We start from the raw sequence: 21,837 nt of genomic DNA, 5'->3' as shown, positions 1-21,837 counted from the left end.
AGAAAAGCAGCAGTAATTAACCTAGAGTATGTGCTGAGCACTGAGAGAGCAGTTGAGGCATGATTCACTTCGCACTGAAATGAGATTTTACAGATTTGTTGCCAATTAGTATATTCAAAAAATGTAGGGCTTCAGTAAACCGTGGGGTGCTCTTAATCTTGTGTGAAAGGGGCTTTAAGAGCACTGGTAGGATGGCTCCCTTCATCCCTTAGTTCTGCCTCCTGTAAAAAGAAATGAGTGAACAGGTAATGTTTTAAAACGTTACAGCTTTATGACTCTATCCTGTGTTATATAGACTTGTACAATGACATCATCTCTTTTCACAGCATATAAATCAAGTCACAAATTTACACCTGTGTTACAATAAAAAAAAAAGGAAACGGTTGATTGGCTGAAAGAGCCCTGTAATGCAGAGCCATAATGAAAAAATGTACATCCTTTTCATCCAAGTTCACCACAACCGATTGATGTTTTTGGCAGTGATCCAAAGAGGGCATTGGTCGATATACTTCAGAGGTGCTGATTGAAGCCCTCAGAGGAGTAAAAAAAATCAGTCATATGTGTGCATTTCACATTTAGACATGCCTAGTCTTTCATTTTAACCTTCAAAAAAAAATGATGCGTCTACTTATTATACATTACATCACCTTCCAAACAAACAAGCGTAAAAAGGGACAGGGTAATAAATCATTCATATAAAGCTCACTTTCATTCAGACTTGTCCTCAGACGTGGAAGAGAGACATTTCCTGTGTACACTATGATTATATATGTTCATAACTAATTCCTCACCCAAGGAATGAGTGTCTTTTTATACAACTAGTACATCTGCACAGTAAGTACAAGTTTGTATGCAAGATATGACAACCTGTCAAAACAAGAGTTGTACCCAAATGAATGGTGTGTTTTGGTTACGTTTGCAAATTATTTATTTGATTATTTTTTAACAGTTTGCGTTAAAAAGAGCCAGACCTTGCTTAACATGTATAAAGTTTTTCTAAAAACTTAAAATAAATTACAGAAGCGCCACAAAATATTCTCATTTTGAGTATGAGCAGGCTAAAGGGGACAGTGAGCAGGTAGGCTGGAGAGCCAAAATTTCTATTTGCAATAAAGCTGAAACACACCTCAGATGTGAACTATAATCTCAATAACTCTCAGTCCTAACCACCTTGGACAACAACAAGTTTCGTCACAGCAAGACGACATATTGATCAGTATTGATAGTTATCGAGACATTAAAAACATGTATTTAAGTGCGGGCATGGCTATTTTATGCTGTTGCTGAATGACCTATTTATCAGATAAAGAATAAAGAAACACTGAATTCAACCCGTTATTCAACCAACTGTTAACCAAACAGCAGGTTTTTAAATAAGAAAAAAAAAACATGCTCTCCGAACACTTTGAAAGAGACAAAGCTTGGTGACAGGAGCCTTCCTGGGTCTGCATTTCTAATTGGTTAGGAGGATATAATGACTATAGTACTAACCTACATGATAGGCCAGAATGCAAAAGGAAAGAAAACTGTTGTTCTATTAAACTTTGTATTGACACTTTTTTTTCTATTGCACCACACGTCTATCGATATACAGTATATTGTTATTGAATTATTGTTTGGCCCTACCCTGTGCCAAAAGTACCAGCACCTTCTATCCCTTGAGAGTGACGTCAAGGCTGATTTAACAGCTATTTGTCTAAAGACTCCACCAGTGTCCAAAATGAGAGCTTGGTGTCCAGAACCATACATGCACCCATGCAGGTCCCTTGAGATCTGAAACAGCATGATCTGGACTACAAAAAATGATGCATTGTTTTGTTCTGCTGAGAGTGGTTCTGTCCACAGAACCACTCTCAGCAGAACAAAAACTTAAAAACGGTACCATCTCCTTTCCCTTTTCTCCCTTTTAGGCGTTACAGTTCAGAATTGGTTCATAAAATCCTTTAGTCTTCAGCTTCTGAGAACGGATAAGTCCAATGCCCCTACTGGACTTTAATCAAGGGGTTTTCCTTTTAGGTAATGAGTTTTGGGTGTGTAGATTAAAATAGTGTTGTTTGTCAGTTACCTTTACTTTTAGGTAATTATCTACATTTCTTAATTTGAAAATAAATCAAATACCAGTGTGTTTTTCATTAACATTTGTTTCATAAACAAATAATGCCATATATTTCTCTGCATAGCTGTTATCCTGTGTGCACTCATGAACATGGTTGTCACAGTTGCGAGGCAGACCATGAACCTGGACCGTTCAATTTGTTCTACGAAATTGTTTCCCAGTGCATTGTGTCAGAACCTTCACTCCAGGGACCGTTCCTAAACTCCCAGCCTGAACCTGAACATCAGTCAAACTTTGCTCTTTAAAAGAAAGTGTCGAAGATTGAAAGAACTCTGGCTTAGGTTGCGGGTTTTCTGACCACTAAACTTACCTCTCCCGGGACATGTATCAACCCGAAATGCAGTAAAAACTCCCAGGGAAACCTGCCAGCAAAGGCAAAGCTCCAAAAACATAGCGCAGCTCTGAGTGTGTGTGGCTGGGAAACACCATATAAGTCCCTTTACAAATTTGCAATGAACATACTCTTTAGTAATAGATTATGTTTAGAAATGTCACTTGGCTTCGGTCGGCATTTCTTTTAAATACTAGATTAGTTGTAACGCTAAAAAGCTAGAAAGGGTTTAAGTTTCTGCTTGTTAACCACAAGGGAATAGGAAGGAAATTTGACATTAATTTTTTTGTCACATGAGAAAAAAGCTGGACCATGTTTTGACTTTCTGTTTTTTAGAGAACCATTACTTGAATCATAACAGTGGACCAGCACTTTGAATTGTCTTGTTACCGAAATGTGGTATACAAATAGATAAAATAAACTTAAGGTTTCAACAGGATAAAGTTTGAACAGTTACTAACTTTCTAAATACCCTGATGTCACAGGGAAGCTTGAGTTATTTACTTTTTAATAAATATACAAAAAATGTGTCCTGATCCTTAAGACTTTATGTTTAGCTGTCTCATTTGAGCTTTGTCTTTATCATGTGTTTCTGTTTACTCTTAGGTTTTGGTAATTCCATAATCTTGGTTTTTCTCTCTGCATTCATTCTGTGTTAATTAGTCATTTTCCCTTCAGCTCCTCCAGTCATGCTCCCCACACACAGCTGCAGTCCATTCTTTATACACCAACTGTTCCTCGCTTCAGTTATGATCATACCAGGATATTTATTTTTGTTTTCAACCACTCTTAAATAATTACGTCTTGCTCCTGTCCATCATGGTTCCGAGTTCCTCCTGCAGCCTCCGGGGTGTCTCTGTTGTAACTTGTCAAGTTTGATAAATCCACTGAAAACGATTTCCCTGCTCCCTGCCTGCTTCTGGGTTCTCTACAGCAATTAAATGTGAAGAAATATAAGAACATTATGTAAAATGTATTCTATAAGATTTTTTTTAACTTTAAGAATCCAGTGTAATTAATTTTTTAGTCAGATTTACAGTGTTTACTTGCAATTATTTGTTGCTGCAGTTTTCACCTTATTGTGGCTCCCTCTTTAGTAGAGATGACTGGCAGACTTCCAATAAAGTGTTACATTTTCATTTAGTCACCTCTCGAAATGGTTTTCCAGCTTTAACTTTTAGATGTTCCGTTAGACTGTGTCAAATACACAGTATTTAGCACTTTAAATCGAGATTAAAAATACATTTGTTTAAAATTGCCTTTGAATGTTCAAGTTAAAATGTTTTACTGTTTTCAAATGTTCTTTTTTGTTTCTACACTATCCCTACTTGCTTTTATTCTGTTTTATTTTCCTATATTTTAATCATGTAAAGCACTTTTCATTGTCTCTGTACTGAATTGTGCTATATAAATAAATTTGCCTTGCCTTGCCTTGTATAAGCATATTCAGCGTTCTGAAGGTCTTTTTAAGACTTGTTTATTTATTTCATTCTTTTTGCTTCCAGTAAGTTGATCCTCTTTAATACTTAAACTATGTGTTTAAGCATTCTTTAGGATTTAAATGAACTTCTCTGTAATTAAAACCCATCTATTCATCCATTCATTATCTACACCTTTTAACCATTTCATGGTACTGAGGGGCTGGTGCCTGCCTCCAGCGGTCATTGGGCGAGAGGCAGAGTACACCCTGCACAGCTCTCCAGTCCATCACTGAGCTACACAGACACACACAACCATGCATGCACACACATTCATACCTAAGGACAATTTGGAGAGACCAAATAACCAACAGTCGTGATTTTGGGAAGTGGGAGGAAGCCGGAATACTAGGAGAGAAGATGCATGTACACGGAGAACATGTAAACTCCATGCAAAAAAGCCCCAGGTCAGATTTCCAACCCACGATCTTCTTGCTGCAAAGCAAGAACGCCACCAACCGCTTGATTAAAATCTGCCCAAAATAAAATGTCTGCAAATTGTTTCACTAATTGAATTGGTTAATTGCAGATTACACAGCTAGTGCTGAAAGTCACAAAATATTTTCCCGCAACAGGAACCTCCAGCCAGCTGGGGAAAAATATATATATATATCAATGCAGCTGTAGTGGGAGTAGCTCAACCATTTATTAGGTCTTAGGGGTCCGATCTCCTCTGTGTCTGCTTTAGGCCCTTGGGGGCAGGTCTGCGGCTCCTCACACCTGCTATTGCACATTCTTGGGGAGAAAACCTTATTTACACAAGCAGGCTCAAACATACACACAGGGATGTTTGGATTCAGGTGCTTACAGATAGTCAAAATATACAGATATATACTATTTAGAGCTGCAGTTGCCACTGAAAACATATCGCATTAATTAGTAAAGTGTACTCTTCAATGGCGTTTTTTGTTACGTGTTTGTTGTTTGTCAGCCTTTATTACTCTCTTTCTGCGAGCCTTCCCTGCAAGCTAAATTCTCGAGGTATTTGTGCATTCACAAACACATGAGAATCCATCTTGTCCTGCTCCTATCTCAATTGTTCTGGCCCCAACCAAAAAGTGTTAGGGCCAGAACGAAGGAGGGACATACCAGTTGTGACGTAAGCAAGAGCGCCGTAACCTTCCCTGTAAACTGAACTCCCGTGGTATTCGTGCGTTCACAAACACACGAGAATCCATCTGGTACCGCTCCTGCTTCAACCGTTTGGTTTGTGACCGAACCAAAAATGGTTCGGGCCAATCATGTTGCAGTGTTGTGGTTTAAGGCGGGACATACCCCTGTGAAAAAAGCAAGAGCTGCCGAGCCCACAGTCGAACCAAAGTAAACACGCGTAGCTAGTGCCATCACATACGTTTAGTCAGAATACACAATTTCTTTTTTGAAGGGACAGCAAGAAGTGCCTTGACCACAGTAGCTTGTTGTAGTTTCTTATGGCGCCTGCTGCTTAAATTTTCATTTGACACCATAATTGGCTAAAACCAACCTTTGGGAGGCGGGCACTAGGTGTCGCTTCCTCCAGTCAGCTAGTAAATTTCTGCTGAATGTCCCTCCTTTCCCTGAAAAGATTCGACGGGAGCGTACTCATGTTGATAATGTGCAGAACGTAGCGTGTTACACATTATCAATCTGGCTTGCCAGGTTATCTTTCTGCAGGTGTAGAAGCAAACTTCTGGGGTGTTGTCTTGTATTCTTTTTATCCTTCTTTCTCTCTTCTATTCATTTCTGCCTTTCTATCTGTCTATCTCCAGTGGTTAATGGGCGAGAGGTGGGGACGAGGGGTGCATTCTGGACAGGTCGCCAGTCACAGGGCTAAAATGTATCAGTTTTATTAAACTTCAAAAAAAGTTAAGCAGCGCCTTTTATGGACTCACGAGTTGCGATAATGCATTGTTGTGCAATAACAGGCAAAGCAGAGACTGATTGTTGTACAGTAACGCGCGATCTGTATTAAATTAAAATGTATGACGTCATAATAGTGTTAGTTATGTGCCCCGCATTGTCCCTCACAAGCATCCTATCGTCCCACATTTGGTTATTTGAGATCTGGTCACCCTAGTTGGGCTTCCTCTTGGCACTTGGATAACACTTCACTATGCTAATTGTCAGACAGGACACATAAAAAAAAGGTTTGAGGGGCAATTACTGTTTCACATTTGGTGCAATTGGTTTGGCTCACTTTCTTTGTTCTTATAAATGAAGTAGGAGAGTAAAGGCAAAACCAAGCGAAATCTGTGGAGGGAGGGGGCAAATGGTGTTTATCGGTACTGTAGGTCAACACAGGACATTACTTTCATTGCATTATTTTTCTGTTCTTTTCTTTTTTTTTCTAAAGTTGCATGTTTGTGTGAACTCTTTCCTAAATGAGTCACCAGAGAGGATGTGTGGAACCAAAAGCTCCGGGGGGAATCTTGTCCAGTAAAGTTTCTGGGAACAAGGAATCAACCCTCCTATTCATCATGTAAACATCTCTGTATGTTAATCCCAGGGCTGCAACAAATGGCAGCCACACAAAATCAACTTTGAGGTGGAAAGATCAACAATAGTGTACAAAGCGGTGAACATAAGTGAACGTGAGACTTGTTTCAAACTAAAAAATATATATTTTTAAAAATTCTGATTTTGGTTGCAAAAATCTAAAGTTTTAGGACCAGCAAATGCAGAGTCAAGAATTTAAGTTTTGCCTCCCAGTTTTTACTGGGGTTTTGGTAGATTTATTTAAAAAGTTTTTAATACATTAGTTGTTTTATTTTCTGTAGGACTTGGAGATCTTCTGTGAGTGTAAAGTACATTATATGTATTTTTTATTTAGTTGTATTTACATGGTTCACATCATCATCATCATCATCATCATCAGGACGGGAAATCATTTAACAATCCTTTTTAGCATAAAACGTTAGATCTAACACCCTCCTGTAGTCTTAAAGAGATCTTTTGTATAACCTGCAGTATAAAGATGACATGGCACTGAAGTCCAGTTAAACTGGCTACCAGAGTGAAGAGGCATCCATGTTTATCTTGCTCCCAATCACTGTAAGCAGGATGGCAATGGTAGGATAAACAAATAAATTGCACTGTATCAACTTCATCTCCAACCAATAGACACCGTCGCATTGCCTAGCTGTTTGGGAAACATGCCAAGAAGTAACCATGGACTCCCTAAATTCTACTTTCACTGGAGCTATCTGCTTCGATCAGATGAGACTGAGCTTTTCGCCAAACAAACACTCCAGGTGTGTTTGGTATGAAACAAAGGATGAACATGTGGGAAAGCACCCCATGCCCACTGTTGGGTGTACCTAATCTGTGATGCTGTGGGCCTGATTTTCTTCCAATGGCTGTGAACCTTGTAGTATTGCATAGCATCATGTTTTCCTTCAAGTGTCAGGATAATTTAAATGAAAGTCTGGTGAACGCTGCCAGAAGATTTTAAATGTCCTTTCATTGGTGCAGAAGTTACTATGAAAAGGTTTAACAGTGATGGTGTGGTCAGGAAAAGGGCGCGTAGACTAAGCTGCATAAAGAGAGGCGGTAATTTTTGTTGATGGCATAACTTACAAAGTTGTTTACATTGGTGTAAAATATTTGAAAAGATAAATTTGTCCTTTTTGTGTTCACATAAACTTACACTGAACATTTCGAAAAGCTAAAACAAATGTTAATGTGCATTTACCTCATGAGTAGAAAGTTACCATATTAAGCCGTAATCTCTTTACAAATGTGAGAGTGCCACACTTAACGGGTCCCTTGATAAATTCCAATAAAATAACCGTTACTGATCATTTTTTAATAATCTTTACCTACAGTTCTGAGTTTATCAGATTTTCTAGGAACATTAGTTACCCATGAAAGGCTGCTACCCTAATGGTTACATTTGACATGACTCAGAGGCCTGTTTCTCTTTGCCGATCTTCAAAAAAGGAAAGACAAGAAAACATTCAAGTAAGGATGGTGTGTTTACATTTGTGCAATGCTAACAAGAAAATATTTACTTTCCTAAACCTGCAAATAACTTCAGTCAGAGCAATAATCCAGATGTTTAAAACAACTGTATCAAACAAGCTTTGATGAGGATCTTATCACCACTCACAGTAAGATATACATTGACAAATTTCCCTTTTTGGGGACTGCAGCAAAGAGCAATACCTTGGTATCACCAAGTTATCGTAACAGCCATTAAAAACAAATGCCCAGCTAGTGGTTTTGGAGCTGTTCCAGGAGTAAGTCTTTTCCTACAGTTACAGCCAGAAATGTGGAGTTTGTTAAATGCATCTGAGACTTCAACTTGAACTGTGTGCTTAAGATTGATCTTTTCGGCAGCAAACACTCCTCATTGGTCTGTCATGAAAAAAGGGTAATTTTTACCCACTTTTATTTACTGTAGAGGATCTGTGATATTGTGGGACTGCTTCTCCCCCAAAGGGCCTGTGAACTCTGTTAATGTGGATGAGTCCCCTGAAGATCTTCAATACAAATGTGGCGGGCCCAGCCGGTAAACGGAAAATGGGTCATCCCCGGGTCTTTCACAACCTGATTAAGTTCTGGCTCCACATCGGTCGAGTCACGGACTATGTTGCTTAATGTAGTTTGCCAGCATTGTTCTTTTCTGTCATGTAAAATTACAGTAATATTGATTTTAAGCCAATGATGACTAAAATCAACTACTCCTGCTGCCTTGTATTGTCTCAAAGATCAAACTCTTATTCTTGGAGACCCTTTTTGTTTAAAATGATGTTCATTCCTAATCTCATATTTTGTGCATCTTACATCACCACGCATACCTGTTCTTACCTTCAAACCACAAAAAGCTTACCAGATCTCTCAACTGATTCGTAGTGTGTGGTTGTTTTAAAACCTGGAATACATGGTCTCATTCCTTTGTGCTCTGTTTGGCGTTACATTTGGCAGGCCGTCCTCTATTCATAACAGGCCTTTGAGCAATGGGCTCATAATTTAAGCTCAGGCCTAGGTTCAGTTGGCGTTCCTCCACACAGCTTCATCTAAATGTGGGAGTGACTGACAGGAATGAACATGGCTCGTGTTGTTATTACAGTGAAATAATAGTACAATGGGGCCGTTATAGTCTTGAGGACATCTTAAAAGAGTTTTAGGTCATAATTTTATTTCTATCTGTTCCCACTCTTGACCCTCGGTGTCCATTTTTTTAATCAGATTTTTACAGTTTACAACTTCCATAAGCAGTGCAGCTGAGCGTTATCTCTACCATTCTATTATTACTATTCAAGCCATATCTCTGTCATTGGGTCTCTTGTTCTATTCATGTTAGATCACTTGTTTTGTGCCCTTTTGTGTTCTACATAACACTTTGCCTTGTCTTTTTTTTAATATTTAATAATATACAGGGGACATGTAGAAGACTACAAATTAAAAATAATTACATTTCAGCAATAAATCAACTAAACTTGAAGGTTGATTTGAATATGTGACATTTACAGTATTAATCAGAATGTACTGGTTATTGTCATGGTTTAGGATGGCAAAGGACCTAGATGCCGATAAGTGGAAGGCATCATTTATTAAAGCTTTCAAAAAAACGTACATAAATGAACAAGTCCAGGAACTCAAAATACAGCCAGGAGAACTTGGGAAGGGAACCACAAGATAAGCAGAGGGACCAGCACTGGATGAGAGGAAACAATGAGTATATATACACCGAGTGTAGAGATGAGTACAGAGCCAGGTCAAAGTAATCAGAGAATATGGGTAACAGGTGAGAGCAATGAAGGCAGGCAACTAACAGAATCTACTAATTAAATCCACATGGAAAAAATAAACAAACACCCGAGAATACTGACAGGTACAGGTTACAAAAAATAAATAACATATTTTTTTATTAAACAATATGAAACTATCCATCCAAAAGGAGTTTTGGTATTCAACCAAACACGGACTTGGGGTCATCTAAAAGCTAAAGCACATAACCATCAAAAATAGGTGCATGCAATTTTATTTGTTTCTCTTTTCTTTTAAACATTAATACGTTTAATTGTAATTTTATATTTTAAAAATAGGCTAAGACATTAAAGAAACAAGCATAAAAATGTAAAAAACACATCCTAAAATATGTACTGTAAGTATCATATAGTTGTTTAGTGTTCCCGACTGAAGCTGCGCAAACTGACATTAAAATTTAGGGAGATTTAGAGCATGTAGAAATATAAAACCTTATTTATTGGGATTAGCTTTGCTATTCCAGAAACCTGTTTGGTTATGAATATTATTATTAATTGTAATTTGCTATTATAATTTAGTAATAGATCCTTCAAACTCAAATGGTAGCTATAACAAATATAATTCAAATGGTTGTGATCCAAGGGTTGTGAGCCTGTAATGATTAACACTAACAATGCATTTATTATTTAGCTGTTATGAAATTTATTTATGCTGGAAAGGTGTGATCTGACCGGTTGTTGACCGGCTTTCAATAAAGCTTTGAGTGGATGTCTCTGATCTAAATGAAAACTATCATTGTAGTGGGCTACATTTGGCACACTGGTTCACTAGCCTAGTAGAGAGGATTTGTTAATCGAAATATTGTGTTAATTCAGATAAACAGCATTACATAGTGATGTTCTCTGGATGTTTGTTTTATTTCTGTTATTAAATTCTTGAACTCGAAAAGAAGTTGTCACTCCTTTATTCTATGTGTGTGCAGGTTTTGCTGTTAAAAGATCGCTAGTGCTCAAATTCAGCCCTTTCAACCAGTGTCTTGATATCAGTTTAAGAGCTGATCATCACCAGACAATACTTAACAGACAGAGGGTTATTTAATAAACATTAAATAACTTTAAACAGTGTATAATTGCACAACAGGCCCCTCCGACAGGTGGTGAGCCCATTGGAAGGGGGACCCATGTCACCTCTTCGGGCTGAGCCCGGCCAGGCTCCATGGGCAAAAGTCCGGCCACCAGGCGCTCGCCAACATGTCCCACCTCCAGGCCTGGCTCCAGAAAGGGGCCCCGGTGACACGCGTCCGGGCGACGGAACATGACGTCCATTAATCGTACTCATCATAACGGGGTTTTGGGCTGCTCTTTGTCTGGTCCCTTACCTAGGACCTGTCTGCCTTGGGTGACCCTACTAGGGGCATAAAGCCCCTGACAGCATAGCTCCTAGGATCACTGGGACACTCAAACCCCTCCAACACGGTATGGTGGCAGGGAGGGGTCTTTGGGAGTTAAAGAGTTAAAATTGATTTTGGTTTGAGAATGATCCAGTTTCCCAGTGATGACTCTGTCAATAGTTCTCCTTAGTTCAACATGACTCTTCATAGGAAACAAAGTTTTTATTCATTGTCATAATTCCAGTAAATACTCATGACCAGTTTAACAGCTGCAGAATGATGACGAGTTATAGATTTGATCAGTCAGACTTACAAGAACAGCGACTCAGACTGACTCCCCAGAAAAGACCTGGATTTCCAACTAATTCATCTGTTTTCATGTTTTGTTTGCATCTGACTGGTTTCTTGCAAAGGTTGTAAGGACTCAAGCTTTACTTTGTGACTGAAGCATGATCAAAAATGAAAGTGAAATAAAGACCGGAAACATCATGATGCATAGAGAACACTTGTTCAAAATATGACCCCATCATATGTCATTTAGTCTCAACCATGATTAAAGACTTAGCTTATAGCTTCTCCATTAAGAACAGTAAGCTCTGAATTAATACAGTCTACTGGTTCCTTCAGTTTCCTCCTAGATCAAAGCATCAAAAGGCCAAAAGAAAACTTCCTTAAATACTGGTTATATAAGATGTACTTTCACTAATTCCTAAATGACCAAACTTTACTAAATACTTCTTGCTAACCACTCAAAAGTCTTTGATGCAGCAAATCTGTCAGGTGTTCAATGCTGTGCACAGGCTGTCGAGTGATTGTGTGGTGTTTTCTCACCTTTCTCCTGCAGGGTGTGACAGTCGGAGCATTAACTCTCGCACCGCGGTTCCTGACCAAAACTTTGCTTCCTTGGTTATTTCCTGAAGTTTTGTTCCAAGGCTTGCCTCTGTGTTCTCCTTCTCTAGGTGATCCACCTGGTCAGTTCCAGTTCTGTATCCCAAGAGTCTTCCTGGATTCCCAAACCACCATCACTCCTACCGGTGGGGTCCTCAGCATCCTGCATCAGAGCACTATCTACCTGTCCACCCTCCAATGGCCATCACCACTGGACCATTACTACACACCACCAGCAGCCTGTCAACCACAGCCACTGTTTCCTGACACGCCTCCTTTGGAGTCCAGTGTTAAACCACCCTCCAGAGACCAGAATCCCTGTCAGTCACCAAGTCATCCGTTCCCGGTTCCCTTCACATTGCCGTCAGTTCACTTTCATTCGATAAAATCCTTAAACTGTCTGCCTGCCCCCATGTTTGTTCAGTTCAGGGTCAAAATAAGAACCGAAACCTGACAAAATCACATTCAATCATTTTTATGGGTGTGAGACTTGTCATATGATTTGGAATCCATTGAAACCAGAGTTACAAATTGAATGATTTTAGATAGGACTTGATAAAATTGTAAATCCATTTGACTTGAAAATATTTGATTTCTTAGAACAAAGTGTGTTAAAGTGGAAACAGGGCCTGGAGCACAGACCAAGCCTCTGCACGCCTAATGCTCTTTTTTTTCTATTCCTGTTGTTGCATCTTGCACCCCGAATCCCCTCTGTTGTTTCTCTGCTTTTCATCTGCATCCTACAATGACTCATCTTCATTCTCAGTATTCAGTAAGATCAACCAGTTTTCATCGTACTTCCTCCTTGTATGTCACTACCTGCTCACATAATCAATCTCCCCTTCCCACTCCTTCAGAGACTCACCCCTCCCGAACCAGTGGGTGTTTCCTGGACCGATTACTGCTCTGATCCTTTTGCAAATAAAGACCGTTAAACTTTACACCTGCTCCTGAAATTTTCTGCATATAGGTCAGGAAGCTTTCTCAAACTATGACATTATCAGTATTTCCATTATTAAACTGAAGGATTATGTTTGCATGTTCAGTTTCTGCACTTTGGCCTGAACCTAAACAGAGCTACCTTTTTTTGCATGAATTATATTTTAATTATATGACATTACTCATACAAAATATTAAAACAGGTTTTTTAACAAATAAATGCATCAGTTAGCTAATTTTCTGAATTTACTGTTTAATTTATTTTGTTATAGTAGAAATAGCTGTGGCACTGATTTTTCTGTTTTTGATATTCCTCTTACTGGTTGTTTTGGCATATAAATAAATATTTTTAAAAAGGAGGTGTAAATTCTACAAATTAGTCTGTGCATAATTTACATATTTGGTCAAAGGACTTGTTTAATACTGGAAATTTAGTCCCTCCTCTTCTCACTTTGACTTCCAAACACTCCCTCGTTCACATGCAAATTTACAGATCAAAAGGCAGAGTGGGTTTCGATGCCTTCCACAGGAAACGTTAACATGTGTGGGGGGAAAAGGAACTGATCTCACAACCCCACGACCAGATGATTACAGTTGCCTGCTCTGCGAGAGGCTTATGTAACCCTGAAGGCTGTTTTCTGTCACTTATTTTCCACTAATAAGGACCTGATGCATTTCCTATGAATTTTCGATTGGTTTGCACACAGACGTTTTGAATTAGTGGCATTCTGGCCTTGATTACTGTTCATAAATCAGTCATAATTAAAGCTCTCGGCTACTCATTGAAAGATTAGGTTTTAAGGCCTGGGCCAAACAATTTTATAATGACATGCTCTCTTCTTATGATGCACCATGATTTTAAATTTAGGTAAACATCCAGCCGAATAGTTCCAGTTTGGAGCATTAAAATATGGATTATGCGGTTTTTTTCTATACCACCACCAAAAAAAATATTCCCTCCAAAAATATATATCTGTTTGGTTTTTTACATGGGCACAATTTCTTTTAAATATATATTACATTTCTACTTCATTATTATTTTTAAGCCCATGCTCAATGCATTTTTGAGAAAGTGGGAACATCAGCTTTAACTTACGGTTATGCTTCTGCTCTGCAACCATGTGCTCTTTTTGTTGTGATTTGACTGGCTTCCTCTCTGCCTAGTCCTGAACTTGCTTAAGTGGAGCTCATCATCTGTGCTACCTGCTTCTTACCCCCAAGCTCTGAGTTGGAGCCCTCAGGCCCAGGTTAGTGGCTTTTATTCAGCATCACCTCCATGGAGGTTACTCCGGCCACTAACCTCTCTCTTCCCTCCACAGTGGTTCCTTTGTGCGCTCCTGGCAGTTTCCTGACTAAGCTTGTTTTTATCTCTTTAAATAAATCATTATTTACCACTCCTGTTGTCTGGTTGAATTATCAGGTCCTCAGTCTGAGCACATATGGTAATTAAGTATGACATAATCTACATTATCATAGTACATTTGTGTGTACTGCCCCTAGTATCAAATGAACAACTGATGCTTGAATTATATCAACTGAAGTTGATCATCTATTGCCTGCTCCAAGGTATCAAGAAATACCGATTTTTATTTTTTTAAATTTTTTTTAATACCATAATTTTATATGTACTTCAACATTATGAAAAATCAGAAAATATTTTTTATTTATATGTATACAGTCAGATTCAATAAATTTGAACATTATTGAAAACTGAAAGAAACCCTTTCAAAGAAACCCAGCAAAAGACCTCCAGACCGGAGTGAGGATTCATATTCCAGCAGAACACCGACCATAAACATATATCACAATAGAATGGTATTATTGGCATCAATTGATCGGCATTTTTGTTGCGTAAACATTGTGAGCAAGCCTTGTAGAATTGCAAATAGGATAGGCCTTTAGAGGATTTCTTGTTTTCAGTAAAGTAGATCAGCAACACACTATTACCCCGAGACTGGATGGACCAAATCTGACGCTAAGTAAGTAAATCAAGACAACTTGATTTCTTGAACAGCAACATACTGCCTTGGCCAGAAAACATTGTAGAAAAAGTAGCCAAAACAGGCTTGCTCAGATAATTACCAGTCCTTTCTGAAACCACAGAAAATTCAGATATCCGACTGAAACTTCAAGGAGAAAAAAACAACAACACAGATTTAATGTTATTTTGGAAAAAGGTTAGCCTTTGTCCTTTTTTTTTTCTTTTTCTTTTTTGACAAACTGACCCTTCTGTCCATTCTTTCCCATAATACATCCAAAAAAAAAACAGCTTTGATTTGGTTTCAGAAAAAGAGCCAACGCAAACAGACCACCCAAAACATTCAGTTTACAAGAGCCCAAGCCAGGTTTTGTCTTGCACCTTCACCATTGTGTAATGGACTCTTGATTGATGCCACATTTTGCCCACATTTGTCTTTTTGATCCAAATTACAGTGTGAAGAATAAATGTCAGAACTCTGCAACAACCACACTCCCACACAGTGTTGGTACTTCCCCTCTCATAAAGACACACATGTTTCTATTCAACCTCTTTCTTAATGCTATGACCTGAAAAACCACATAATTAGAGTAAATGGAAAATGAAACCCCCGTTTGAACCTTTTCATGAACAACTTAAATAAAATATCACATTTTGTCTTGTTCATTGGAACTAAAGCAGCTCAACTGGTTAGAAAACTTGACCAATGCACATTCAGTATTACGAATGAATGAACATGGTTATAAGGATGCTAATTTCTTGAACTTTGAACTTAGATGGCTTCTTGAACTGAAGAAATTAAAGTGTTTTTTTAACTACAAACAGCTGATCTAACCTGAAAAAAGTATTTCACAACGTTGCTGTTTAATACCCTGAAGCATGGTGCGAAATAAAGGAGGACAAGAGGATTTTGACTCCCTTAACTATGGCTTTGATGCCACTAAAAGAGATGAAAAACCTGGCGTAGAGGGTATAAAAGTTTATGAATTTTCTTGATTATTTCTCACATTGATCTTATTCAGGAGGAGAGAATGCTACTTGACAAAGCAATCTGCTGGGCTCCCTTAAATTGAAAACTTCAATGGGCTAGCGCAGATGCCACACTTGGGCACACTCTGCAATGACATCCATGACAACAACGTATAAGAAATGGGCTTGACACACGGGAAGTGACCAACGACAGTGACTAATGACTTTCATCCCCACCGTGGTGAAGACCATACACACGGTGCACAACAGCGACAGCAGTGTTTCAAATCGCTCTGTTCGATCGCTTGTTTTCCAGAAATTTTATTGGTTATGGAATTGGAGGGGTTTCGAGATTTTCAAAGCAGTCTGTGACCGACAAGGATGAAGAGTCAAAATGTTTAGCTAGAATTGACTGAAATATTGCTTTAATGTCTACTCTAGAAAAGGAAAATGCAACCAGGTTCATCCTCTATTACAGACAAGGAAACAGCTTGGAGAACAATATCATTTCAAGGACGGACTACATGGCTGATCCAGATAAATGGATGGAGTGCCAAGCGACGGCAAAAAAAAGTTGACACAAGAACGTTGAACACTGTTCAACGTTCTTGTGTCGCATTGCAAGCCCACGTGTTCGTTGACGAGTGCGAGCTCAAAATTTCACACACACAAATTTCGCCAGTTTCTTGGCTGCAAGAAGGCAAGCCATTGTTGCCTCATCGCATATTAATGGAGAGGGAGATACGTCGAGCATTTGGCAGGTCTGTGCAGAGGGTGCGTGAGCCAATAAAAGTGCTGTAGAGATTTATACTTGAGAAAGACGTAAGTACAGTATTTGCCAAAAACACAAGAGGCCAGTATTCAACATAACCTGTGGAAATGCAATAAACAAGAGGAGAAACAGTTGATGTTACATCACCCAAAATGGCCGTGCAGAGTATCTTTAACAATCATAAACAATAAACAACAATAGTTGGTGTGATTACAACAGTTGAACTGATAAACAAAGGGTTAGACACGTAGAAGAAGACGGTATGTTCACTCATTGCATATAGAAAGAGGTGAAGATGGGGAATACTGGCTGTCTGCAAAGCCCATTGCGATTTTTTTCAAATAAAGGGGTTAAAAAACACTTTGCTTTACTAAATAAAATTTGATTGCTTTACCCACATACTGTGGGTTGTTGTTTTAGACTTGATCTACGCTGCAAGTGATCGAAACAGAAGTTAAAATCCTTGCTCGTACCCACAAACCTGGCCACGAAACTCCCCCCTGAAAGTATACCAGTAATATCTGTGTGCTGTTTTCAGTCACAGAATAATTAGTAACAACCCAGCATCTAGCAAAGTTGTACTGCTTAAAGCTTCTGAGCCATTAGATGTCAGAACAGGCGAACTTGCTCGGCAAGGGCTCCTTTGAATTCCCCCATTTTGAGTCATACTTTTGTACATGGTCCCTGCCAAGTTGCAAAATCTCGGAGGTGCATGACCTCAGGTTTGAGGTGCAATTGCGTCACTTTTAGTGCGTGCACCTTCTTGCCCTGTTCAATACATTATAAAGCTAGCTTGAGTCTGCCGTTACTTCAGCCTCCCACAGCTATCAGTCCTGTGACATGACAAACATGAGCTTGGCTAACCATGAGGAACAATCAGCTGATCCAAAGTAAGTACACGCTTATATAGACATACACTTTCTCTTAATAGTTTCTTAATAGCATTGTGCAGAAAGTCTGAGGTTAAATAATAATAATACGTTATGTTTCACTTCTGTAATATTCAGCTACTGTCCTGTTACCCCGGTGTTCCACTGAATGCGGAAGCCACTTGTGACGAGATTGTCTTGTGGATTTTCGCTTGTTTGCTTTTCCCCTGTCTAACTCTCCAGTTGGCTTCCGTATCTGGACTGTGACTACCTGAACTGTTTGTTGACTAAGCCTGCCTGCCTCTGCCCTTGTTTGGATCATTCTGCCCTCGTTAACGACCCTAAGCCCAGACCTCAGATTTGCCTCCTGTCTCTGCCGCGTCTGGAAACCGCTGCCTGGAGTGCGTTAACCATTCCTGATTTTCTCGCCTGGATTCCGGATATGCCCCTCTTCTCTGCCCTATTGGAAACATCTGCCAAGTTGTTTAATTCTCTGTGAGCCAAAGGAATGACACAGCCGGATAAGTCTCTCTTCCTACATCCTGAGAAGGTTAGTGGCTTTGTTGCATTATTTACTCTTCCCCACTGTGTGCGGATCAGTCACTAACTTCTCTCCCTTTCTTTCAGAGATTCCACTGTGTGATCCAGTTTGCTGCCTGGCCAGTTACGCAAACCTTCATAAATCTTTTAATTTTTTTTTTGTCCAACTGAATTATCATCAAACTTGATGAAAGTGAGGTAACCTGTATACAAATCTCCATTCCTGTCCATACCCAGCTACTTTGGAGACAGCCCACTAGCAAGGGTTTCTTTCTTTGTCTGTTTTTGTGTGAAGGTTATTTTCTGTTAAAAAAAGAATTGGGGGGGAATAAATTTACATTTTGGGACAGTTTCTTCCTCCTGCTGTGTCAAATTGTGATCCCAAAACCAAATTACATACAGAATTATGATTTATGTGTACAGTTAAACTCCTAAATCTTGCCCACCAAGGAATTAATGCAGTATATGATTTGTTGTGTCTGTATATATCTACAACAGCAAATTTCTAGGATAATTGTAGATAATGTCTGCATTTTACAATCTGCTGATAAATAGCCACTGACCTTCAGTGCTGAGTTAAAAAGTAGAAAATGGTAATTATTCTTCTTAAATGCCCTCAGATTCAGGGCATACTAAACCCTGGCCAGAAGAATGTCCTCAGTGAACCTATCAAAGAGCAGACATACCACACAAAGAAGTTCACCCTGAGGTTGAGCGTTTATCTTCTTTCATTTTGCCAGAACTCCACAGGCAGCAGACTTTTTTCATGAAAAATCAGACGCTCAGATTGAGGGAATCTTTTTTCCTATTAAAACAATATTAACAAGCATGCAAAACTAAAGACATCTGATTTTGAGACATTTTTAGCCTACTATGTCCCTTTTAACTCCTAACATATTGTATGTGTAAAGTCAAAGGTCAAGGGGCAGAAAGAGGTCATCAAACTTTCATCTGCTGTTGTTTTATCGCCTGTCTGGCTGTCTGTCTCTGCTCTGCTCCTCTCTGTTAAATAAAGTCGGCAGATACACCTGCTGCTGTCATTATTACATCCACTAGTTCCACCTGTTATCACGCCTTTCTCTGCCAAATTGCCTTCAAGTCTATGGGTTGTTTTCCAGTGGTTAGTGTGCATCGCCTGTTCTGAGTTGTAATTCCTGGATAGGTGTCAAAACGTTTTCAGACAGAACTGAGCAAAAGTCCGGTTGCCTCCAATTGAAGCCTGTTTGTTTCTATGCAAAAGGCGCGGTCAGGAGCGGTGAAGCTGTACACGGTGCAATCTTCGTGGTTAGAGCGGTGTGGTCCACGTGGAACAGGCAAAGTGGTGACTTTGGCTGGAGTTCATAAATCTGAACTTTTCTGTTATATCGTGTTGCGGCAACCAAACAGGGACTGATTTTCAATCAGAGTGGGAGATAGAAAATTTTTTGTTGACATGGGATGAAGTAAGGAATAGTCTTTTGAGGTTTGTTGGTGGCTTTAAAAAAAAAGCTGTTTTAATTTAGCCCGTAAAAGGACTGTGAAATCATTCATCATTAGTCCTCCTCTTGTTGCTCCAGAACTGGCCCGGCCAGCCACCGCCTCTGTGGCCGACCGGGTGTCAGTCTCTTCCTCTGATCTCTCCTGCTGCTCTCGCTGACCAGCCTCCGCATCTGCCCATGGGCTCTCTCTTCCTGCCCACTTTCTCTGATCTCCCGCTGTTCTTACCTCTGTTGTACAGGTGATCTGTCCGTGAAGTGGGATCATTTCAGATCCTGGGCAGACAAAAGCACCGCAGGACGCGACCGTGACCCACCCGTAGCTCCTGGACTCCCCGAACTGGTAGTATCTCTGGAGGATCTGATGGATCCCGCAGGAATGCCGGTCGCTGTTGTTCAGCTTTCCCCATTAACTGCAGCTCCATGACTTGCTTGGTAAAGTCCTGGTTCCCCCTGTTTAGTTGAATAGACAAGTGGATAGAAGCTTCTCCTATATGGTGACGCAGCAATTTGCGATGAAGCCAGTGTCACTGTTTGTGCATGCGAAATGAGCAGCGGTCAACATCGCACGGTGCAGGCGTAAATTTTGCAGAAACCACGTTCAGTGTGAATGAACCATTAGGATTGTATTTTGACCACGATTCCTACCCAGGTCGTTCTGGACCTCTCTGCCTGCTCTGTTTATGACCCTAGCTGTCACATTTTGGTTTCAAAGGACTTACAGTAAGTGTCCATGAACAGAGGTAAAACGGAAGGCAGAGAAAAGTGGAGCAGACAAGAAGGAACCAAGGCATGAAATAGCAACAGCTTAAATACTGGGAGTAGAGGGAGAAAAAAGCTGTGAGAAACAACTTTGACCTAATCAGATGATAATGGCGGCACAGGTGGAAGCAGTGAATGTAATTAGGCTGATGGAGAAGAAGGACAGTGATCTAACAGAATACAAGATATTGAGTAAACTAAACTGAAGACACACAGGCAGGAAAGTAATGGTCTAAACAGGACTGCTGAAATAATAAAGAACAGAAGCTAACTAAAACAGGAACCGAATCTAAAAATTACAGTAATGCGCTCTTAACATAAATACTGGACAGAAAACTAAACTAATGACAGAAATAAGGGTCTAAGGAGAAACAATACTTAAAATGCAACACATAAACACACCGCAGAATCCCCAGTAATCTAATCCCTGGGGAACCTGACATCCCAGCCCAGCCTCCAGTCTATTCAGCTTTATCTCCTGCTATGTGCAGCCTGCTTTCAGCCCTGCTGGTCTCCAGCTCTATTCTGGACTTTTGCGTGCCAGCATCCAGTGGTCTATTTTATTTATTAATAAACCTTGTAAGTGCAATACAGTGTCTGACTTCAAATGCCTGGTTCTCCGATTTGCTGCTCATTACACCAAACCACCTTGTTCAGGCCAAATGTCCATCAGTCAAAATGTGTGTTCTTTCCACTGCTCACAAGCTTTGGTTCTACTTGGACTTTTTTTGTGCAATGCGTTATTTATCTTCTACTACTGCTAGATGCCATAATGCTGCTATTATTATCATAACTTTGGTATCAATCTTTTTTCTAAATCTGATCAAATCTATTGTTTGTATATTGATGCATAACAGGAGATTTATCAATGATTTAATTCCGTCACATAATGACTGTAAAATCATCCTGTTCTATTCTATTATAGCTCTGGTTGTATGTCTGTGGTCATCATTGTGCTGAAAGGTGAATCTCAGCCCAAGTCTAAATTATTTTGCAGCATCCAATAAGCTTTTTTCCCGGATTGCCATGTATTTAGCTCCATTCTTATCCCTATCTGCCCTCAGCGCTTCCCTGTTCCTGTTGAAAAAAAGTATTTCCACAGTATGATGTCACCACCACCTTGTTCCATGGTGGGGATGTTGTGTTTAGGTTGTGACGTGTTAGTCTTCCACCTCATATAGTATTTTGCACGTTTAGCCAGAAAGTGTCTTTCTAAAATGTTTTAACTCCACAGCTGCCAATATTTGGTTCTACTTGGTATGACGGATCAACAACTCCTTCTACACTTTTCTGAATGGGGAAATTACTTTCTCCAGCTGCCTCCATAGGTAAGGTTAGCTCCTACCTCAAAGAAGCCAGTGTAAGTCTGCATTTCCCTAGAAAGTTATTGCATACTAGGTTTGCCCACTGCAGAGCACCCAGAACCTTAGCTTCACCAACCCTGAAACCCTGTAGGATATTCCCTCAGCAGCTGGACTACTCCAGCCATGGGTAGACTTAGGAAATAAAAGGTGTTACTATGGGGTTCTGTATATTTATCCCTCAAAACTCAACTTTCCAGAACCTTTTTATCTTCTGGGCTATGTTGTGGGTCCATCTGTGTAGATTATGATGGCTGAATGTGACCGGGCTCTCCTCC

The 21,837-nt window shown here is 39.7% G+C and overlaps 1 long non-coding RNA gene across 1 annotated transcript; it reads left to right on the top strand.

Annotated features, from left to right (window-relative positions):
* The first annotated feature begins 18,632 nt into the window (after positions 1-18,632).
* On the top strand, positions 18,633-21,495 carry LOC110368791. Its single transcript, XR_002428408.2, has 4 exons — positions 18,633-18,670; positions 21,124-21,161; positions 21,263-21,328; positions 21,433-21,495. It is a non-coding gene; the product is annotated as an uncharacterized LOC110368791 (long non-coding RNA).
* Positions 21,496-21,837: the final 342 nt, after the last annotated feature.

Source organism: Fundulus heteroclitus, chromosome 11 (genome assembly GCF_011125445.2).
Source record: "Fundulus heteroclitus isolate FHET01 chromosome 11, MU-UCD_Fhet_4.1, whole genome shotgun sequence".
NCBI lineage: Eukaryota > Metazoa > Chordata > Actinopteri > Cyprinodontiformes > Fundulidae > Fundulus > Fundulus heteroclitus.
This window is presented reverse-complemented; position numbering and strand designations above follow the sequence as displayed.